The following is a 20,271-nucleotide window of genomic DNA, read 5'->3' on the forward strand; positions in this document are numbered from 1 at the left end:
GTAGAAGGTGCCAGTCTGTGAACTGTTACTGGCCCATGATGAGTTAAACAGAGATACTGTATTATTTAGAAACATTTACAGCAAATTTGCAGAGTAATTGTAAGTCTGTAAATCTAATTTCTAAAACGACGCTTCTATTTTTGTCTTTGCACTTTAATTTCATTTCTCTAGTATTTTTATATTTTACTGAAGTATTTATCTATGAAGAAGGAAAAAACAAACAAGAAGGTTCTTCATCACAAAAAGTTTGAGAAGCACTGTCCCAAAATGTAAACCAAAAACAAATAACAAACAACTAAAAACAAACCAGCAAGCTCACTGCCACTTGGAATTTTTACTGGTTTTCTGGAGGAGAGGGAACAGCTAAGACGGTGTAGACTTTCTTTTTCTTTTAGCCATCAATATAGGGTTGTCTTTTAAAGAGTTGTTGCCAGAATAAACAATAGAACTCTCTCAATAACTTTCTCAATAAGGATTACTTCTCTAGAAATTATCACTGAATCCATAAAACTTGAATATTTACCAAGCATGCAGTACTAGGCATTTAGCAGAACTCCCACAGCTGAAGGAGATCAGTGGCGATGTTTTCGGAGAGATTTCAATGTGAGAAGCACTTAATTTCCAATTAGAATGATCCAGCTGGTCATAGCTGTATGATAATCCTGATGATTTAGGAACAGCCTGATAAGATGTTGTAATGCTGGAAGGGGAAGGAGGAAGACCCTTGTAAGCAAAATTTGTGAGCAGGATAGACAAATCGAAGCTTGGATGCTTTTCAGACGTGTAAATAAGAACCCATGATAGAGTGTCTGAAAGCAGGTTTGCCTTCATTTCTCTATAGCATTTTATGAGGCAAAACTGGCTCCACACACCCAGTGAGATTGCAAAACGCACACAATCCCGATTTGTAATCCTGATTCTATCGAAATTTTTATAGAAAGGAAAAAAATGCAACATAATAAAATCAAGTCCACATTTTCACTTAAAGACTTTAGATTTAAAACATTTTTAAAGGTTCAAGTTTTTCCAGAATTTGCTTAACACATTGTCTGAGTCAAGTCTTCCCACTGACCACGCTGGAAAGGGGCCTCCAGCTCCTGGGGGGGGGGGGGTTGAGAACTCTCACTCTCCTTGCGGGTGTTAATGACCACCTCCTGGAGCAGGGCACGGTTCAAAGAAGAAAAGACAAGCCACTCAAGAACCCAAGGGCAAAAAGCCAAATGGTGTCTCTGGGCCTGGAGCTCGGCTGGCCGGCTGGCCGAAGCCAGGCTCGGCAGCTCCTCAGAAGCCTCTTTCCTCGGGCAGGCTACGAAAATCACAATAGCTCTTTAAAGCAGGCTATTGGAGAGGCACGTGACCTTTTAAAAGGCCTCACTAGGCTGCAGCTCAAAGCGGTGGCTGGGCCTCATTAAGGGCTTCAAGGTAACACTGGAGAAGAGGGTGTTCGGCTGTTCCTGCCCCGGAGGCCCTGTGGCTGTGGAGCACTGACACCGACACCGGGAATATGCACCTGAAGTTCACCGAAAGGAGGGGCTTGTGACAAGTGTGGCTTCTAGGCCATCTGGAGACCTGACACCCCTCTTTGTCTCCTCTCTTGGCTTGGGAAGACTTCAGCTCAAAACACACGTCTTCTACCCAATTTTTCAAAGATCCAAAACAGACCCTCAACTTCAGAGCTGGTGAGAGACCCCCCCCACACATGGAGGAAGGATGTGGTTGCTTCCTCCATTTTCCACCTCTCCGGACAGGAGCCTAAAGCCTAAAACCAACCACTTCTCTTGGATATTTGGTGGTTCTTAATATAAGGTTCATGATAAAACACCCTTCTTTCCAATAAACCTGTTAGGAACGAACTCCTAGCATCCTGATTTTCTTAGCATAAATTTTAGCAAGTATTTACTACAGCAAACTGAGCTTTGAAAATAAAGAGCAAAACTCATAAGTAGCAATATGAATGAAAACTTCTCTTCCGGAGTTTTCTAGTAAGTTTAATACCGAATACAACTCTATATACCAAACCTGGCTTTCAATTGCACAACTTTCTTCAGAAAGGACCCTGCCCTCAAAAGCTGCAATCTACTTGTGCAAATGATCAAAAGTAACAAAGGGTCACTAGAACACTCCTCAGAAGAAAAAGGACAACACAGGGGCCTATATTACCTCACTATGGGGGGGGGTGTTGGCACTTCCAGATTTTTTTTTTAAGATTTATTTATTTATTTAAGAGAAAGGGGGGGTGCGGGCAGGCGGAGGGGGAGGGAGAGAGAATCTTTAAGCAGACTCCCCGCTAAGCCTAGAGCTGGATGTGGTGCTGATCCCAGGACCCTAAGATCGTGAACTGAGCTAAAATCAAGCATTGGCTGCTTACCCGACTGAGCCACCCAGGCGCCCCTACACTTCCAGATTTTGACTGACTCCCCATAGCAAGGCGTCTGAGGTTATTATGAGCTGGGGTGATCAGAAAAGATTTCTGGAGACAGGATTTGAGATTTAAATTTAAGGTGTAATTGTCACTTAATGCCTGTTTCCTAATCCAGACAGTAAGCCCCATGAGGGCATAGACTCAGTCTCATTCATCTCTGTATCCTCAGGACTGGGCGGTCCCGGACACACAGAAGATGCCCCATAAACAGTAGCTGACTAAATGAGTGGAAATGGAAAGAATGAGGAAAGACTCTGAGGGACAGCCAGAGAACTGTAAGACACAGAGATGTGTGTTGTCTTTGTCCCTGAGTGTGAACTGTGCATGGGAGGGAGGGTCTGAGAAAGAGGAGAACTGAACAGACCTCAGAGGTGACAGCTGTACGGGGTGGGACGTGGGTAAGGCAAAGTGGTGGGACTGAGGCACATCCGGTAGGCAGGGAAGCCTTAGCTCAGAAGGCTGTGAATGCCTTTCACACTCCTCAAACTTGGGTGAGTATCCGACTCATCTCAAGGGCTTGTAACAAAGAATGCTGACGCCCTAGCCCCAAGATTCTCATTCAGCAGGTCTAGTGGGGGACCCAAGAATGCCTTTCCAGGTTTCCAGGTAATGCTGGTCTGGGGACCCTATTTCCAGAACCACAACTTCCTCTTTTTCGCATCCAGCCATTTCATGTTTAAGCCTGTGGATATTTTTACCCAATTAATCTGGAGTCCAAAGGTCTTCCCTATTTGTGTCTAAGCAAGTAAGAAAAAAAAAAAAAAGAAATGAACAGAGTTTTTGCAATGGCAACTGACAACTGACATTAAAAAAAAAAAAAAAAGCTCTATGCAGAATTAAGGTGTCTTCAGCTCAGTTTTCATGGTAAAGCCCAGGTTCTCAGCCTGATACATCAGATCCCACCGGCTCAGTGGGACCCAGATTCTTCTTGCTGTGATCTTAGAGTGCAAGATAGTGACGCCTTAAGCCCAGCATCCAAAAAGGAACTGAAACAATACCTATGTGTTACCTGTGTGTTAAAAGGCTAACATTTCATAGCTTTTAAGGCATTAAGGACAAAATGCAAACTTAAAAAAAAACCCAAAAAGTTCTCTTTAACTCAATGTTTCAACTTTTTAAAAGCTATGCCTTAAAATTAAAAAAAAAAAAACCCTCTCCCCTATTTAAACTGTCAAAAATAAGTGTTAAATTTAAATTAAGAATATTAAATCTACTTTTGCAAACTACTACGTCTGTCATCCCCCCACCCCCACAACCCGTTGCTTTAACCTGCAGGCTTTCCACAGCCCTCTGTGGCCTCCCAAAGACAGGCCCACGGAAGGCAGTGCTGCTCCTGTGGGCAGCATCCCTGCTGGGTCCTGTGGGGGGCCTGAATGGGAAGCCTCCTCAGCCCACCGTGAGGGCTGACTTTCTGACTATGTGCTGGTCAAAAAAGGGTGTAAATCATTACTTCAAAACACCTCAAGGCCCAATGGGTTCAAACCTGTGCACATTTTCAAGAGCCTGTTCCAATTTCCTTTTGTACCGGTAAATAAAAACTAGAAAGCCACCGTTTTCCCTTCTCGGGAGTGTAGCAGGCTTCACGATTAAGTGACATGTTGTTTTAAAAGTCGGTTAACGAGGCAGAGCTAAGCCATGGTGTCTGCAGTCAGGAAAGGGTAGTTCCAAGGGGGCCGCGGCTTCCGGGGAGCTGGTCACCAGCCTATAGGCTTAGGATCTGTGCATGTTTCTGTATGCATGCTGTACTTTAATAAAAATGTTTTAAAAACACGAGTTAATAGCTCTCAAGAAAAAGGCTCCCAGTTCAAAGGGGAGCTGTGAGAAGCCATATCCTTAATCTCTTCAACTACATCCTCCAATGTGACCAGTGGCTGCTGAAGGGTACAGAAGTACCAATGCTGACACTAAAAATCATAAAAATGAGACATATACAGTGATGCCAACAATTCAGAACAATGGTTTGTCCTCATGGATCAACCTCATTTGAAGAAAAAAGCAGCTAAGAGAAAATGTGTGACAAGTGTCTTCGAAAAGGCTAGCAGGGGCTATTTCCTCATCTGACATCCTGTGCTGCCAAAACCCACAGCCCTTTGAGTGGAAACACACACATTCTTTCAGTTTCTTTTGGGGGTAGTGGTAGAAGGAAGGAGTGCCCCTGGCAAAATTATTGTGTGTGACAGACTTCCAAGACCCAGAGAGAGGCCGGCCAGAGAACTGGCTCTGAAACAACTTCTGAGACACGGAATATTCTCATTTCTCTTCTCACCCCAAATACTTGCCTTAAGATGCATTCTGGATCCTGTGTTTGAGGTGGTCCAAACAGAGAGCTTCTGTGCCTGAGAGAGGACACCTCCCACCAGCCACAGGGCAGAACTCTGAGAAATGGTTCTTCCGCTGTCAGATTGTCACACAGCAACCCCCAGGCAGGAAGGAAAAGCCCGATCCAACTTCAATGGGGGGAAGCCACATTTGCTTAGACAACTTTCTACACTGTTAAAATATTACACCTTAAAAAACACACAGGACTCAGAAATCTGATAATGTCTATGCTTCTAACACCCCCCCCCGTAACAACAAAACACACCCGGAGAACAAAAAGGCCACCCTGAAAAGGACGTGGTAGAGGGGGTGGGGGGTTGGGGGGGGGAGGATCACAGAAACAGCGAACAGAAACAGGCCCAGTCGTCCAAGGGCTCACTATCCACGGCTGTGCCATGCACCACGCGGCTCCTCGCAGTGGGGACAGACCCCCCCAGTGCGGGCGTGGGTGGGGGAGATCGGGAGGGTGCAGAAAGGGGGGCGTGTGTGTGGAATCAGCCCTCCCAAAGGCTGCCTTCAGACCCCAAAGTGACTGCCTCTGGCCTCAGGGAATGGCGGAAACAGGGGCAAAATTCCAATGGGGAGAAAGCCTCTCCGCTTATTTACAGACAGGGTAAGGACTCCCAGAAGCCCGGGGGAGTGTTAGTAACAGAACCCCTAAAGCTGCCTGCTTCGGGAAAGGTTTTTTTTTTTTTTTTAAACAGACCAAAACAAAACAAAACAAAAAAAGACCAAAGCTCATCCAGGATGAGGTCCCTGCAGTAACATCCATGCTAATTGGTAAGTAAGACAAAGCCTTCCCTAACAAATCAGCAATGTAATTATGAAGCCAGTCACTAGATGAAGCCAGTTAGGCGCGCTCGGGCGCTATTCTGCAGCTGTAACCCGACACCACTGTTTGCGGCGGCGCCTCCTCCCGGCTCTCCCCGCTGCGCAGGGGGCTCGGGGCCGCGGGGCACCGCACCGGCTGCTCGCCGCTCATCACGCCGCATTTCCACGGAGACCCAGGGAACAATCCGCTCTGCTTTGCTGACAGCGCCTTAAAGCCCAGAGAGAAAACCGAAATTCGGCCAGGAAGTCCACCTCTAACTAAACTAAACTAAATAAATAAAAACAAAAACACTTTTACTGTTTGGGAATGTCTCCTAAAGTCCACGTTTCAAGACACTCTAGCTTTCCCTCTCAGGATTTTTGCTTCCATGCTCCCATTAAACTGAAGACCGTTTCAGACACTGCTGGTTTGTCAAATATCATCTTTTCTCTTGGAAAAGGAAAAGGAAAAATTTAAACGTTAACAACTAACTGCATTTAGTAGGCAAACCAGACTCAAATTCTGGGAGAGAATGTTTCAAGTAACTATTTCTTTGGACTATATTATGGCCTTGTTAATAAACATCTGGAAAGAAAAATGGGCTTTGTCGAATGTAACTGTTAAGTAGGATAAAATGTTTCTAATATCCTGTCTAATTGGTTCCTCTACCAGTTGGGAATTTTAGGTTTTAAAGCTAACTAACTCTTAAGCTGGGACACCAGTCGCCTTCTTCCAAAGACAGTGGAAATGCTAACAATTATTTCATTTTACCTAAGGATTCTGGCTAAAAGCACCATACCCTTAAAGTAAAAGATCAAGCCAAAATATACGGATTCTGAACTTCAGTTTAACAAAAACATAATCAATATATGATGCCTGGATTTGCTTTTAAATCCTCTAGAAAAACAAAACTGGCCACATAGATGAAACAAAACTGACAAAATGTTGACAACTGTTGAAACTGGGTAATAAGTACAAGGGGATGCATTACACTCTTCCTCTACTTTTGAGTGTTTGGAATTTTCCATAATAAAAAGTTAAAAACGCAACACATCAATACATATGTTTAAAATGCTACGAATTCAAAAAATTGAATAAGCACAATAAATTATCTACACCCTCAGCGAGAACTATTCTATAACTTGATAGTTTAGTTTACACAGAAGAAAGCTACTAATGCTCCATGTAAACAAGCAAGCCCAGTACACGCCAACCCCTTTCAAACTCTGAAAGACAGCACATCACATCCAGCCACAAGGGGGCGCAGCAGAGCAATAAGGCGCGCCTGAAGTCTGATTACTACTGCAATTCCACCTATAGATCTCTCAAAGTATACACCCCTCCGAGACTGTTCCCAAATTCCAGTCTCCACAGGACAGTGCTAAGCAAGCCAAGAGCCTTGCTAAGACCAAACTAAATTATGTTATACTATGGTTCAGACTCTGAAAATACCGTACATAGAAAAGGCTGCTGCCTATGTATGTGACAATGATGTTTCAAAAACCATGGTTAAAACCCCTGGAGGACTCCTGAAGGGAGAATACACAACAACAACAACAAACATACAAACCCAAGTCATAAGGTGAGGACTTGGAAAAGCCAACAGTTCAAAATTGCCAGTGGAGGTCCTAAAGTGGACTCCCAACCACACAGTGAGTTCGTCTCAATGTTAGCATTAAGAATTTTACCACTATTGAAAAGCCTTCAATAATCCTATTGCTTCTTAAGAAAAGGAAAGTACTTCCACACTGAACAGATACGGCTTCAGGCAGTTATTTGGGAAAACTTCATAAAGGATATCGGGGAGGAGCCATTTAATTGTAAAATGTAACAAAGTTGACCTTAGAGAGATAATGAAACCAGTTACTGTGTAACTACCTGCTGAAATTTTTTTCTACTGAAATTACAAGTTGAGGTTCTATGTTGTTGTATGTTCCATAATAATGTCCATAAGCAATTAACTATTATCACCGATCTTTCCATTTGAAACTTTGTAAATATAAACATACTATTTATAATAATTTATTATAATCATTTAAATTATGATGCTAATTCATGCTAATTTGGTGTCAGGAACATCTTTAACATGCTGAATCTAAAGACTCATTATCAATTAAGGAAAAAAAACTCTTAGATTTTAATTTCTTTCTTTCTCTTAAGATAATGTGCCTGTAAAGGCTAGCCAGCCTTGCCCCACCCCCATTCCCGTGCATAATGAAAATATTTTTTTCTCCTGTATTTATAATTGCTTGGATGGGATTCTGGTTTCAACCCTTCTGTAGCGTCTTTTCCCCAAAGATACCTTGTTTTTCCCCTCACATTGGAGACCCATAATAAACAATGTCAGGGGGAATAAAAGGCTTAGGGTAGAAACCAAATGCTTTGCCAAAAGTAAGTGACAGTTTTCTGTATTTTTAAAAAAGAGGGCCATCAGATCTATAAAAGTCACACTAACACAGGCTAATGTAATTTGTTAGAATGAATCTGCATAAAATAACACTGTACGTTTAGTTATACAAAAGGTTGCCTTCCAGGTTTTGTTAGCCAACTACTTGCCACTGAATGAAACTAACAGAAACTAAGTATGTATACTACATCAGGAAGCGTTTTTATAGAAGTGTTTCTTACAGACAATGAGTAGTTTTTAATCTTCTTTGTGTTCAAATTCAGAATGCTTTATTACTGTGAAAAATCATTTTAAAGAAGACATGTTATAAAATATAGAACATATTTCATCTTTTAACTTCCACATGCAGTCTAGTTATTTTTTTTATTTCCTTAATGAGTAAAACTGAACATTGTACTGTATGGTCCAAATCTGGATTCTTTAAAAGAAATGTCTACAACATAACATACATGAGAGTATAAAAATTGAAGGTATAGGATAATAGAAGTAGACTTAAGAGACACATAAAAGATAGGATAATAGAAATACACGTAAGACACACAGTATTCAACTGTGTATGTTGCAGTCCCATATAAGGGACATCCATACTCAGAATCAGCATGTGTATTTTAGTTATTCCTAAGAATTAGGGAGGCTAGTGATAAGGTTTTACAAAGACAATTTAAACTTTATATCATATACTCAAATAATTCACAAAGTAGAGAAAAGAAAATGAGGATACAAACTAAACTTGAGAACAGTGAATGATACTTTGTAAATATGCCAGCCATTCATTTTTAAAAATAATTACTTTGGGTCTACTTTGAGGTAAAATATTTCTTTCTGAGGACTTCTGCATATTGATAATTAATGACCCATGGAACACAAAATCACTTAGTCAAAGACAATAAAAATATTCAGAGTACCACACTGAATGTTATAAATATTTATTTTCTAAGGAACCAACCTCTTAACACTTCAAAGCTCTTCAATGATCCCTAAGGAGAGCCGGCCTCCAGCCTACCACACTCGCTACCCCTAACATTCCATTCAGCCTGCCTATCTTCAGGAGTTTCTGAAGAAGGCAGGTGCCACTTGAAGAATCCACACTTTTAATTTGTAAACCAGTGACCATTAGACCGCTAACAATCATCATCAGGTGAAATCTATTTTATTTTACATTTCTGGATGTGGTAAAAAATATTTTTTAAAAAATCAGCCTGTTTTAAAAACTACTCTGAAGAGACCATCACCAAGTTCATGACAAGCAGAGAGGCAGCACAAAAATTTCTTCTTCAGCTGCAGACCACAGAGCTGAAATACCTCTGCTGTATCACTTCTCTGTGACAGCAGGGAACACACCGAACAGCACATGGAGGTTCTCTCCTCAAAAAAGGTCAGAAATCTGAAAAGCAAATCTGTATCACGTACTATTATAAAACGGGATAACCACTCAGGGAAGATCAGTGTAAAACAGTTGCCACGTCATTATCTCGTTCGTGTGGCTAGAATTTTATGCAAACCTGCTCTGGTGTAGAGATGACCTTGGGACTTTGAGATTCACTGAGTTTAACTCCGGCAACACTTCTAAACACCAGGGTGGGGTACTCCGGCAGCCCTGCTCGAAGCCCCAGGAGCTGCGGCGTGGCGTGGAACGATAAGCAGCCAGCCAGGAGAGGAGAGCAAGGAGCTGAAGGTTGATCTGCAGCAAGTGGCATATCCGCATGTAACTTTCTGACCATGGCACATCCAAGTAGTTCTTTTTACTTTTGTTCAACAGATTCACAGAGCCCACTACAAACATGAGTGTTCATGTTTAAGAGCCAGAATCCCTTCCCCTTCACTACTCTACATGAAACTCCTAGAACCACAAAAAATGCTTGGTTTGGGGGCTTCTTGTCAGTTACCCGCCTATGAAGGTTGTTACAGCAAAAACCTGAGAACCACTTAGTACCTCTGCAAAGTTACAGGTTTTTGCAGAGAGACAAAAAGATAGTAATGCAGACATGAATTAGTTTTAAGAACTTAGGTTTGCAGCTACCTGGAGTCACTAGAGAAACAAAGCTGCCTTTGGGCACCTAAAACTAGTCAGACCTGCTGTAGCAGTTGCACGGTGGCTCCAGCCCTGCCCTCCACTCTCCTCCCTCCAGCCCCCACCCCACGCATCCGCATAGCTCGCTCCACTCAGGGCGGCGCCGGGCCGGGCACACTCACCCCTCGTTCTGCCGTCCCTGCTCAGAGGCAGGGCCAGCACTGCACACGCAGAGTGCAAGTGTAAGGGGAAGCCAGACAGGCGAGCCGATGCCGACTCCATTCTGAACAGAGAGCGGCCATGGGTAGAGACCACGGCTTATGTGACCCCGGATTTCTAAAATACATAAATCAAAGTGTGATGTCTGTGTCAGTGAATCCTGGCAGGTATTTCCAATTAAGTTCAGATGAGGGACAGAAGACCTTGAGAGGAGACAAATGAGCCTTTCCAGCTTTGGGAGCCCTCAGACCACAAAGAGAGCAGAATTTCCAAAAGGGAGTTTGCATTGTCTATATGAAGTGCTTCGTTTAAATGATAAGCATTTGTTTTGTCCTGTTAAAAGTCATGTTTTTCGAAGATATTGTGATGTTTTTATTTTGAAATTTATTTGTGTTTCAATGAAAATTTTTAGACAGCCAAGCATGTTTTGTTTGTCTCATGATCTTCAAGAAAAAAAAAAAGAAAGAAAAAGAAAAAAAAAAAAAACACAAGGCATCTATTTATTACCCAGAATAGGAATGTCGTCTTATTGGCCTGACATATGCCATTCACAGATTCATACAAAGAATGAACTGCCACACAGTGCTCGTGGAGAAAGACACTGCTCCACACAATGAGTGATGGGCGCTCCAGGGGACAGTTCTGTTCACAGGGTTTCCCAGCATCTGCACGGAGGGTAGAAGTTTGCTTTTCATACCAATTGCACTGGCCATTGGAGACAATTTTTTTTTTAAGACACGCCAACTCTGGTTAGTAGCTGTTTCCTTCGAGAATATTAAAACTAAATTAAATATCCACATACTTTTTAAGCAGGAGTCCTAGGTTATGGGTTTCTATCATTTGTGTAAGTAATGATATTCACAGGAGACAGAAAATTATGGTTTCTGCATATGCAAGTGGCCGCAGAATTTTGTATGTTCTGTTGGTCAGCGATAATTAATGGAAAGACCTAAGAAGGGAGGTGTTACCCTTCCTGCAAGGCCACTTTTCACTTAAAACTGAAGCTTGCCCTCTGGTACCTTTGGCATATATGTGATCTTTGGACTCAGTCGTCAAAGAGACCTCTCTCTTTCTCTTTCTGTCCTTGGCCAAGAAACTACTGCAACTAGAGCCATCTCCTACAATAAATACGAACTTTCTGTAGCAACAAAGTTTTCAAACAATTCTACAAGTGAATTAAAGTTCACACTCCTAAATACCATATTTATCTCTACGTGTTTTTAATCTACATATATAGTGACAGTGATCTTGATTTTTCTGATATAAATGAAATATAAAGCTCCATGCTTTTACTAGTGTTCTTTAACAAGAAACCACAGCAAAAACAAACTCAAAAAGTTTCTGTTGTAGCTTTTACCTTTCTGAGTTAATTAAAATGTGAAGTATTTTGACAAGACGGTAGCCTTGTAGTATAATTTGATACTGATAATTTGTAGTAAGCTACTTTATTTGACCCCCCCCAAAAAACCTTTATGCATGTGTCTGTATTTTTTACCTCCCCCATACCTTTTTTATGTTTTGTGTATGTGTCTTTCTAAAGTACTGTTGTACTTTTATTCTGCCACTGGAGCATTATTTAAAATAGTGGATGCCAAAAGTACCAGTTGTTACATAAATTTGAGTGAGTTTTAAAATAGCAAAACTTTTACTTTTTTCTATATGCTCATTATTAATAATTCAGTGCATGGCAACTGGGTAAAATTTATATCTCAGTTTCTCACTAAAAAAGTTTCCAAGGGGGACAATTCAGTAAACAGGAGCCTAAAGAATTTCAAAACCTGAATGAATATCCTTCCCTTAGTTCTTAAGGGAAACAAGCCTGAGCAGCTGTTACCTAAGAAGTTGTGACACTTGCCCGACAATAACACTGTTCCTTAGGACACAGCTTTTTGTACACTTGGTTGGTATTCTAAAATGTGAGTCCTCTCTCCTACCTGTTGTTATAAAGCAAGGAACAGACTAAGTGTCAAAAAAGGAAGAAAAAAAAAAGGCTGTCTAATCCATTTTATTGGATTTCTCACCTGACAGCAAGCAACACGGCTATGTACATTTTAATGGGGGGGGACTAAAAATTATTTTCAGGGCTTCCAAACTTGATGAACGACATAAACAACTTTACATTAACATATAATTCCTCTAAGTAAATCAGTGAGGCAAGGAAAACTTTCTAACACATGTCTTTTTTTTCTACAAAAAAAACCTGATAAAATTAACATGAAAGCAGAGATCCATGAACAAGCTATTCTTGCTCAGGCCAGAAGCTGGGTCTTCTGATGGGTATTTTCACCCTCACAGCACACCCTCGCTTGCTCAAATCAGAATAGACTGCTATAAAAAGTGGGAGCAATGGGAGGAGCTCCTGGAGTGAGGCATGCCTTCTGGTTAGCTGAGCAACTATCCCCTTCACCCTCCTCAGCAAAACAATGAAGAGGCTCTCAGGTGGACTGTCCTCCAGGGGTTGAGTGGAGCCAAGAGCCCACTTCAATCTTGTCAGAGACTAGTCCCTAATTATAAAATGCTACTTTGAAAACTTAAGGCCTCAGGGATCCTATTGGCTGCTACGACTTCTAGGTTCTTTACACACATTATAGACATTTCTTAACATATATTGGGAAATCAAAAAGCATATTTCAAGAACAAAGCTTGAAAACATTTACTGTCTTCCTTAAGACTAACTGGGGCTACCCAGTTCGATTCAGACAAAAACTGCTATAGTCTGAGGCTGTATGTCTCACCCTGCTGACTGCCCTTCCCCATTCAGTGCCTGTAAAAACTTACTTTCTACCACCCAAAACATCCTGAAACTAAACAGTTTGAGAGCAAAAAGTTATTCTAAGACAAACTATACCTAATCTTTTTGTGAAATTTAAGACTAAAACCAAAACACTACTCCCATCTTAATCTATTACCACTACTTCTGCTAAAGGTAAACTAACTGATGGCCGAGAATAAAAATAAGAACTTACGATTTTCTCTAGATGCAATGGCCCTCTGACGGCACCCTCTGTCTTAATGGTACAAAGTCCAGGGCCAGGGACAGCTGGCTCCCCTCAGCCCCCTCCCTTTCAGTCATAGGCGGTTACCACCAAGATGACTTGTAGATTTCTAACTTAAAAGCCAGTGAGACGTTAAGTTTAACACACACATATATTCAAAATCAATTCACTTGTCACGGGCGAAAGGAGGGTACAGAGGGATGTTTTCAAGCTAAAAACACAGGGAAACTCACAGAAACACACTATATCAAGTTGGATGCAAACCCGGTCACGGAACCCAAAAGTGAACCAGCCTTCACTCAAGCAATCCGAGCTTTAAAAAAAAAAAAAAAAAAGTCTCCTACGTTCACAACAACACAACGGCCACAACACGCACACACATCCCAGCTGGAAAAGCGACAGCTCCAAGCTCCCTCCGCCCCATTGCTGGGCTCCGGTTAGCTCCCGACCCCCTCCTGACCCGGGTCCGTGACTGCCCGTCCCCTGCCCTTCCCCCAGCAGATCTGTCCTCGTACGCTGGGGGTCCCCGGCCCCCGGCCGGGAGGTCTAAGGGTTGCGGGGCCGGGAAGCAGTGGGAGGGAGCGCTCCTCCGGGTACCTGCACCAGGCCAGGTCCCTCTAGCCGAGGCGCCCGCGACCCTCGCGGCCGCTCGGGCCCCTCCTCCGCCCTCCAGGCTCTCCCGGCCCTGGCCAGGTCCCAACGCCGCCCCCCACCCATCGGGAGCCCGGCGCATCCGAGGATCCCCTCCAGCCTGGCGCCCGGAGAACTTACCACATGCAGCTCCACCTGGGAACTAACGCATCAGGAGGGGTTTCTGCCCACTCCTCAAGCTACTCCCTCTCCATGCGGAGTCCCCGCTCCGGGGGCCCGAGGGTGGCGCCGGGGAGCGGGCAGGAGACGAGTACCCAAGCTAAGACTCCGCAGTCCTCTGCCGGCGCGCTCGGAGCATTATACAATGGTGGAGGCGGCGGCGGCGGCGGCGGCGGCGGCAGGCAGGCAGCGGAGGAGGAAGCGGGAGGCGGGCGGAGGGGGCGCCCTGACCGAGCGAGCGGCAGCTCGTGCTCCAGCACTCGCTGTGCAGGAGTGACGTGCGGCCAGCGAGCCTCCCGCGAGCTCCGGGCCCCGGGCTCAGCAGGCCCCGCCCCTCCCCCGGCCCCGCCCCCTCCCCCGGCGGTCCCGGGAGGCGAGATAAATGCCGAGCCGGGCCCCGGCCGCCGCAGGAGCAGGAAGGGGCAGGCAGAGCACGGGAGACGTCGGGTGGCAGCGCCGCCCACGGCTCCCTCTCCGGCCGGCGCGCCCTTTATTTTCTCTTAAGGAAAGGCTTAAGGAGATGGTGAGAGGAAAAGAGACACTCCGGCCAGGGGACCACAACTAACCACCAATAATCCCCTCACACACCAGAAAATACTCATGCAAATAACCGAGCGGCTAGTGACAAAGGCGGCGGCGAGTGCAGCGCGCGCACAGCCCGCTGAGTCGCGCGACCGCAAATATGACAAGCATCTAAGCTATTCGGCAACTTGGGGCCGGTCAGCAGGGCGGGCAGGGTCCCGCGGGGGAGGGGGGACAGGAGGTGAGGGGCAAAAATTCGACCCCGAGGCACGGCGTCCACGCTGCCTGCGCGGCTTTCGAGACGGGCGTCCCTGGAGAGCGGGGGGGCAGCAGCGTCCGCAGCTGGGACACTCCCAGACGCCCCCGTCTCCGGACGCACCAGTGGCCTGCAGAGATGTCCGAACGGCTGGACGGGGGCTCCAGCTGGAGCCGGGGTCAGAAAACGCCCCTTGCGCGCGGCGGCCTCGGCCCAACACTCGAAATGGGTCACCAAGTCAACAGTACTTTCGGAGTAGGACGGAGCCGAGTTACATTCTTCGTGGCCTGCCGCGACACGGTGCAGAGCCGGCAGCCCGCCGTCCGCGCTGGCAGAGCCCACGCAGGTAGGGAAGCCAGGCTTGGAGACGCAGCGGGGTCAGAGGCCCCGTCCTCTGCCCAGAAGCTTCATGTGGATAACCTCTTCCCTCTCTTTAGGAAGGCATGGGCTTTGAACTACTTACATGTAGCAGGGAAATTTATACTAATTGGGAAAGGTGTGTATGCCTAAGTGGTGCGAATTTTAAAACACTAAGAAAAGAGAGAGAGCTCCCCTGGAAAATTAATGATTATTTTAAAAATCACATGCGCGTTCAGTGCAAAGATGCAAGGAAAAGTAATTCAGGCTCCTTAAAATTTTGGCTGCCACCCCAATCAATATCATCTCAGATATTTGGCATTTAATGGTTCACTGTACTAGTTATATTTAAAGATAATAAAGCTTTAAGACCTAACATAAAGGTGATTACAAGTCGTTAACATCAAGACAAGTTTAGACCTATTCAACTCTTCCGTAATGATTTGTTATCAATCAAATTGATGGTCTTACTGAAATTAAGCCTGGGCAAAATGCTGGTGGAGAAGACCGTGTTTCTTGTTTTATCTTGAAGGAAAATAACAAAGGTTTTTACTTGGCCCTCAGTATAATTAAAATCTTATAGATTTTTCTTCAAGTATAACCGATGCCAAAAGCTAATTATTTGTGATATCTCTGGGACGTGTCATTATAGTGGCGCTCCAAATTACATGCTCAGGGCCCTCCGCAGGTCCGGCTCAGTCTGTGCCTGGGTGGCAGAGCTGCGAAGCCAAGATATTTTTCATTTCCAGAGTTCTGCCTTTTAGAAACAACACTACTTACTAACAGTTTCCTAACCACCCACTCACTTATACTTTCAGCGCTCACTTTAAGGAAAAACCATTGAAATAGAAGCTGCAATAATCTCTTCCTGTGATATCTTTGCAGCAGAGGCCAGAGGCTCTGTTGAATCTAAAATGAATTTAAACTGTTATGCATGAATTGAAGTTAGCAGTGAGTTAGACTTGCAGAATTTTGTGACACTTCGATATTTTCCTAGCAGATGGATTACCAAGTGCCGTGCTCCTGTACAAAAGAACTAAGATCAAAGTGACAAGTTTTCTGTCTCCAGAGTGGACCTGTGATGCTGCTAAGGGATGTTGTTCAGGAAAGGTCTGACTTCTTAGGAGAGCAACCTGAGTTTTCGAGTGACAAGGTTTTCACCTTTCCATACTTTTGAAGGCAGTAACCTCTTAACAGTGTACACATTACATACGAGTTCCACTTCCCCCACTTTCAGATTCTGGTATCTTTCATCAAAGCATGAAGTGGCAGCGTCCACAGCTGCTAATGTGGTCCCACACAAGCTGGTTAACCACCCCTCCCCCAGGTGGAGCCCCCACAAGCCGGCCCAGCAACCCCTGCCTGGCCCTGGGAACCCAACTCCACAAAGATAAGGAAAAGCCCTCCCTGAGCTTTTGAAGTCAACTCCCTTCAGTATGCAATGGCATGATTTAAAAAAAAAAAAAAATCATTGCTTATTCCTAGCAAATGAACAAGAAATGTTTCGTAAAAATGTAAGTGTGGTTTTCACTCTCACTCTGTGGGACATTTAAAAGCCCATTTAAAATAATCCTACCCTCAGGATTTAGAGTTTAGAGTTTCTCCTTCTCACTTTCACATATAAGAAATTGGGCCAGGCATCCACACTTAACTATCGGGAACATATCTGTTTAGGGAGAAAACAAACATGGCTTTTGTAAGTATAGAACGGTGATGGTAATTTGCAAAAATACTCATTAGTTTAGTTTCAGAGAGGTACTTCTCAACATTGCTTTGTATTCTGGGTACTAGTTTGCACTTCACTGCTTCTCTTTGAAAGTTTCTGGGCCTTCACATGTCTTGCAAACTACTAGAAGACTTCACTAACTGAAGGCCACTTTTAGCACTTAATTAGCATGCACCCAAGAAATGACACCAGGAGGAGCTGGCTATATAAACTGAGAAACAAAGACTTTAAAATAGTTTTAAACTTCACTTTTTCTTTCTCTTTTATTATATTTTATCTCTCAGGTTCCACTTGAAATACTAGTAGTAATCATCCACGTCTGTACCTTGGAAATATTGGTCTTACGGCAATAAATAAATAAATAAATATCAGATAAAATAAACATTTCAGTTCTTGAAACACATTGTCTGCAGCCAGCTGGGCTCAATCATCTTTTCATGGAAAATACAGCCATCCTTACTGAACCTGGACTTCCCATTCACTGATAACTTAAAACCGTTTGCTTCAAAATAAAGTTCTGGAAGTCACATCACCTAACTGATTACCAAGGCGTTGATACTGGACGTGGTGATTTGGAAGACTCAACTCTCTCACGAAGATGGCACAGACAGGTTCCGTACTTTGCACCACTGGTCACTGAAAACTCCATTCTAGCAATGGAGTGTGTTAACACATCTCCTTCTGTGGACGCCTTTCCGGCTCTTCCTCCACCTACTTCTGTCAGGTTTTTTCCCCCTCTTTCTCCCTAAGGTCACGGTTCACACAAACAGAACTTTAACTCCAGGGAAGGGCTGCTTTTGCACAGCTTCCCTAATTACTACTGGCCTGCTTTGCATCGACAGCCCCTTATGTTCTTCTGAGAGAGGGCTATTCTTCTGTTAGAGATATGCCGCCTTCTCTTTTAAAAATCTGACAATATTTAAGTCCCAATTTGGGACAAAATCTTGAGGATAGTATTTGAAGAAAATGCTTTTAAAACCATTTTCCCCCCTAACATTGGTGGTTAGTCCCTGGTAACCATGACTAGAAAAGACAGCTTCTGTGGGGCATTAATGTCCTTCCTATTTCAATTGCCACTATTTTCCATTAAAATCTTCAGATAAACTGTGAGGTCCAGTTGGGAGCAGCCCTTCCTAGAGACTCCAGCTTTTGCTCTCCCCCTTTTCTCAGCGGCAAAGCGAAGGCCCTTGCTGGTAACAACTCCAGTGTTGCCTTCCTGCTGGACGCTGCTCCACTAAGGACGGGGTGTCCGCCAGCGTCTCTCCTTGTCCCAGGTCCCCTCACAGCACTACCCTCTCAGAGGCCTCTGCATGTCGGCTCTATACGACTCGAGTATAAACCTGCTTCCTTTCTTGAGGAGTTCATACTCTTCTCAAGACACTTGGCACTACCGGTATCCACAGAAAACATCAATACACGTTAGAAATCGTATGGCCTCCAGGCCTTCCTTGTCCTTGGGGACCAGCCTGCTGAGAGGATGAGACCTGGAGTAGGAGTATGAAGATCTTGTACAAATAAATCACTTAACTATGATTGATTGTTGACTTTCTAGTTTCTTAATCTGCTATGTCACAGATTTAGGGTCAGCCCCGGTTCTGGGGGAAAGAGCACAGGTTGTCGGTCAGGAGATTTCAGGTCTGGTTCCTCAGCCACAGCCAGCAGGGAGGCTGAATCAGGCCCTTGGCATCACGGGGCCTGCTGTCACGCCCTTCAGAAGGAGGTGCTCAGGCTCAAAGATGTCTGGAACCCCCTCCCAGAGCTAGGAGTCTATAAAAAAGTGATCACAATGTAGACTACCCCCATGGGGGCTTTTTAGGCTCAAATGAGATAATCTGCTCAAACTGGTAGAATATAAAACCATGTTCACATTCACACATTTCTAAAAGAAAAGAGAAGTACAAATAACAATAATATGCTCTATCCAATAGGCTATGTTCTTGGAATTATTTTCTTATCTAGAAGACAGATTTGAGCAATCTATCCATATTCTCCCGGATCTGTTACCCATTATGGTTCAAGTCACCGAGCTGGGAAATCTGTAGCCCCTTCCCCCTCCCCCAGTGCTTGGCTAGAAGCAGGATGGTTTAGAAGGCATTTTCACGTGGGTTTACATGTTCACTCTTCATAGCACCTTCCCTGTGCCGAGGCACAAGGTACTCCTTCTCACATCTTACAGAGGAGGAAACAGGCTTGGAGATGGACCTGCCAACTGAACGCCTTTATCAAGCTGACTCCCAGGCACAGAGAAGGTCTGGAGGCTGTGAGGTTTCTAACATTCACGGAAATTGTTGTGGAAGCCAGGAAAGACCAAGCTGAGGGTCTTGAGAAGAGTATGAACTCCTCAAGCAGGGAGGATGGTTTACAGGCAGGATGTCCAAAGTTGACATGCGGAGGCCACCAGGAGGGTAGCAATGTGCCAGGATCTGGACGCCACTTCAACTTTACCCTAGAGTCATGAAGTAACAACTGTACTCCTCATACAAAGAACTCCAGACCTGCCTGTCCTCGGCTTTGTCAGCATCCTAGTTTAGCCCACAGAATTAATAAACCATAAACACAACGAAAAAGAAATAAAATTTATCACACCCTTCAGACCCCTCACTTATTTCTAATATGCTTCATAAAACTGGCATTCTTGTTTATTACTTTGTCTCTAGCTTCTAGAACAGCAGCTGACACAGTAGGTATTCGTAAGTTTTCACTAAACGAATAATTTCAAGAATGCTGAAGAGTTTATAACCCCTTCATAAACTCAAGGGGTTAATCTTTCCTGCTCATGTTTTCCTCTCACTACCTTTTCACTAAACTCTGTGTGTGTGTGTGTGTGTGTGTGTGTGTGTGTGTGTGTACACATATAAATAACCATATACACGTATTTTTAAGTAGTATTTGGGAAACTTCATAATTAGAGGGATCACTGTGAGCAATATAATATTGTCTTTGTAACTGCTTTCCCGCAATTCTAAAATACACCAATTGGGTTTAACATAGTTACAAGGACTAATGGGCACTCACCTAGTACTGTTAATCGATACAGTCTCACTACTGGGGGAATAACCTTACAGATAAATTATTGCCATAATTCTACCTTTCTGTACTTCTTTATAAAGATTTTCTCGTCCTACTTTAAGAATCAAAAGTCTTGGTCAAATGATATTTAAAACCACAGCAGCATTTGATAATTATGGGGGTGGTGGTGGTGGTGGTGAAGACTTGCCTATCCAAATTTTCAAGTGATTACCTGAATGGTTCAAATGACCACTTATTACTGGCACCTTCATGCCCTCATGGTCATGGAATATAAAAATATGCCAATAATCAAATATGTTATGAATATCATCAACCAATATTAACTCCCAAGAAAACTTGGCAAAATGATGACAGGAAAAATAAATTTTTTTGAAAGTATTACCTT

The 20,271-nt window shown here is 43.9% G+C and overlaps 1 protein-coding gene across 5 annotated transcripts in view; it reads right to left on the reverse strand.

Annotated features, from left to right (window-relative positions):
- The window catches only part of SERTAD2 (SERTA domain containing 2), a 110,510-nt gene that overhangs the window by 7,545 nt on the left and 82,694 nt on the right, over positions 1-20,271 (reverse strand). Inside the window, exon 1 of one of the 5 annotated variants that reach the window (XM_045788109.2) lies at positions 13,957-14,294. The exons of 2 other annotated variants lie outside the window; for them this stretch is intronic. The gene's annotated coding sequence lies outside the window, so the exon portion shown is untranslated. 2 more of the 5 variants (XM_045788112.2, XM_087863459.1) reach the window with 2 other exon arrangements.

This window comes from Ursus americanus, chromosome 7 (genome assembly GCF_024610735.1).
Source record: "Ursus americanus isolate L20-20 chromosome 7, mUrsAme1.1.p, whole genome shotgun sequence".
Taxonomy (NCBI): Eukaryota; Metazoa; Chordata; class Mammalia; order Carnivora; family Ursidae; genus Ursus; species Ursus americanus.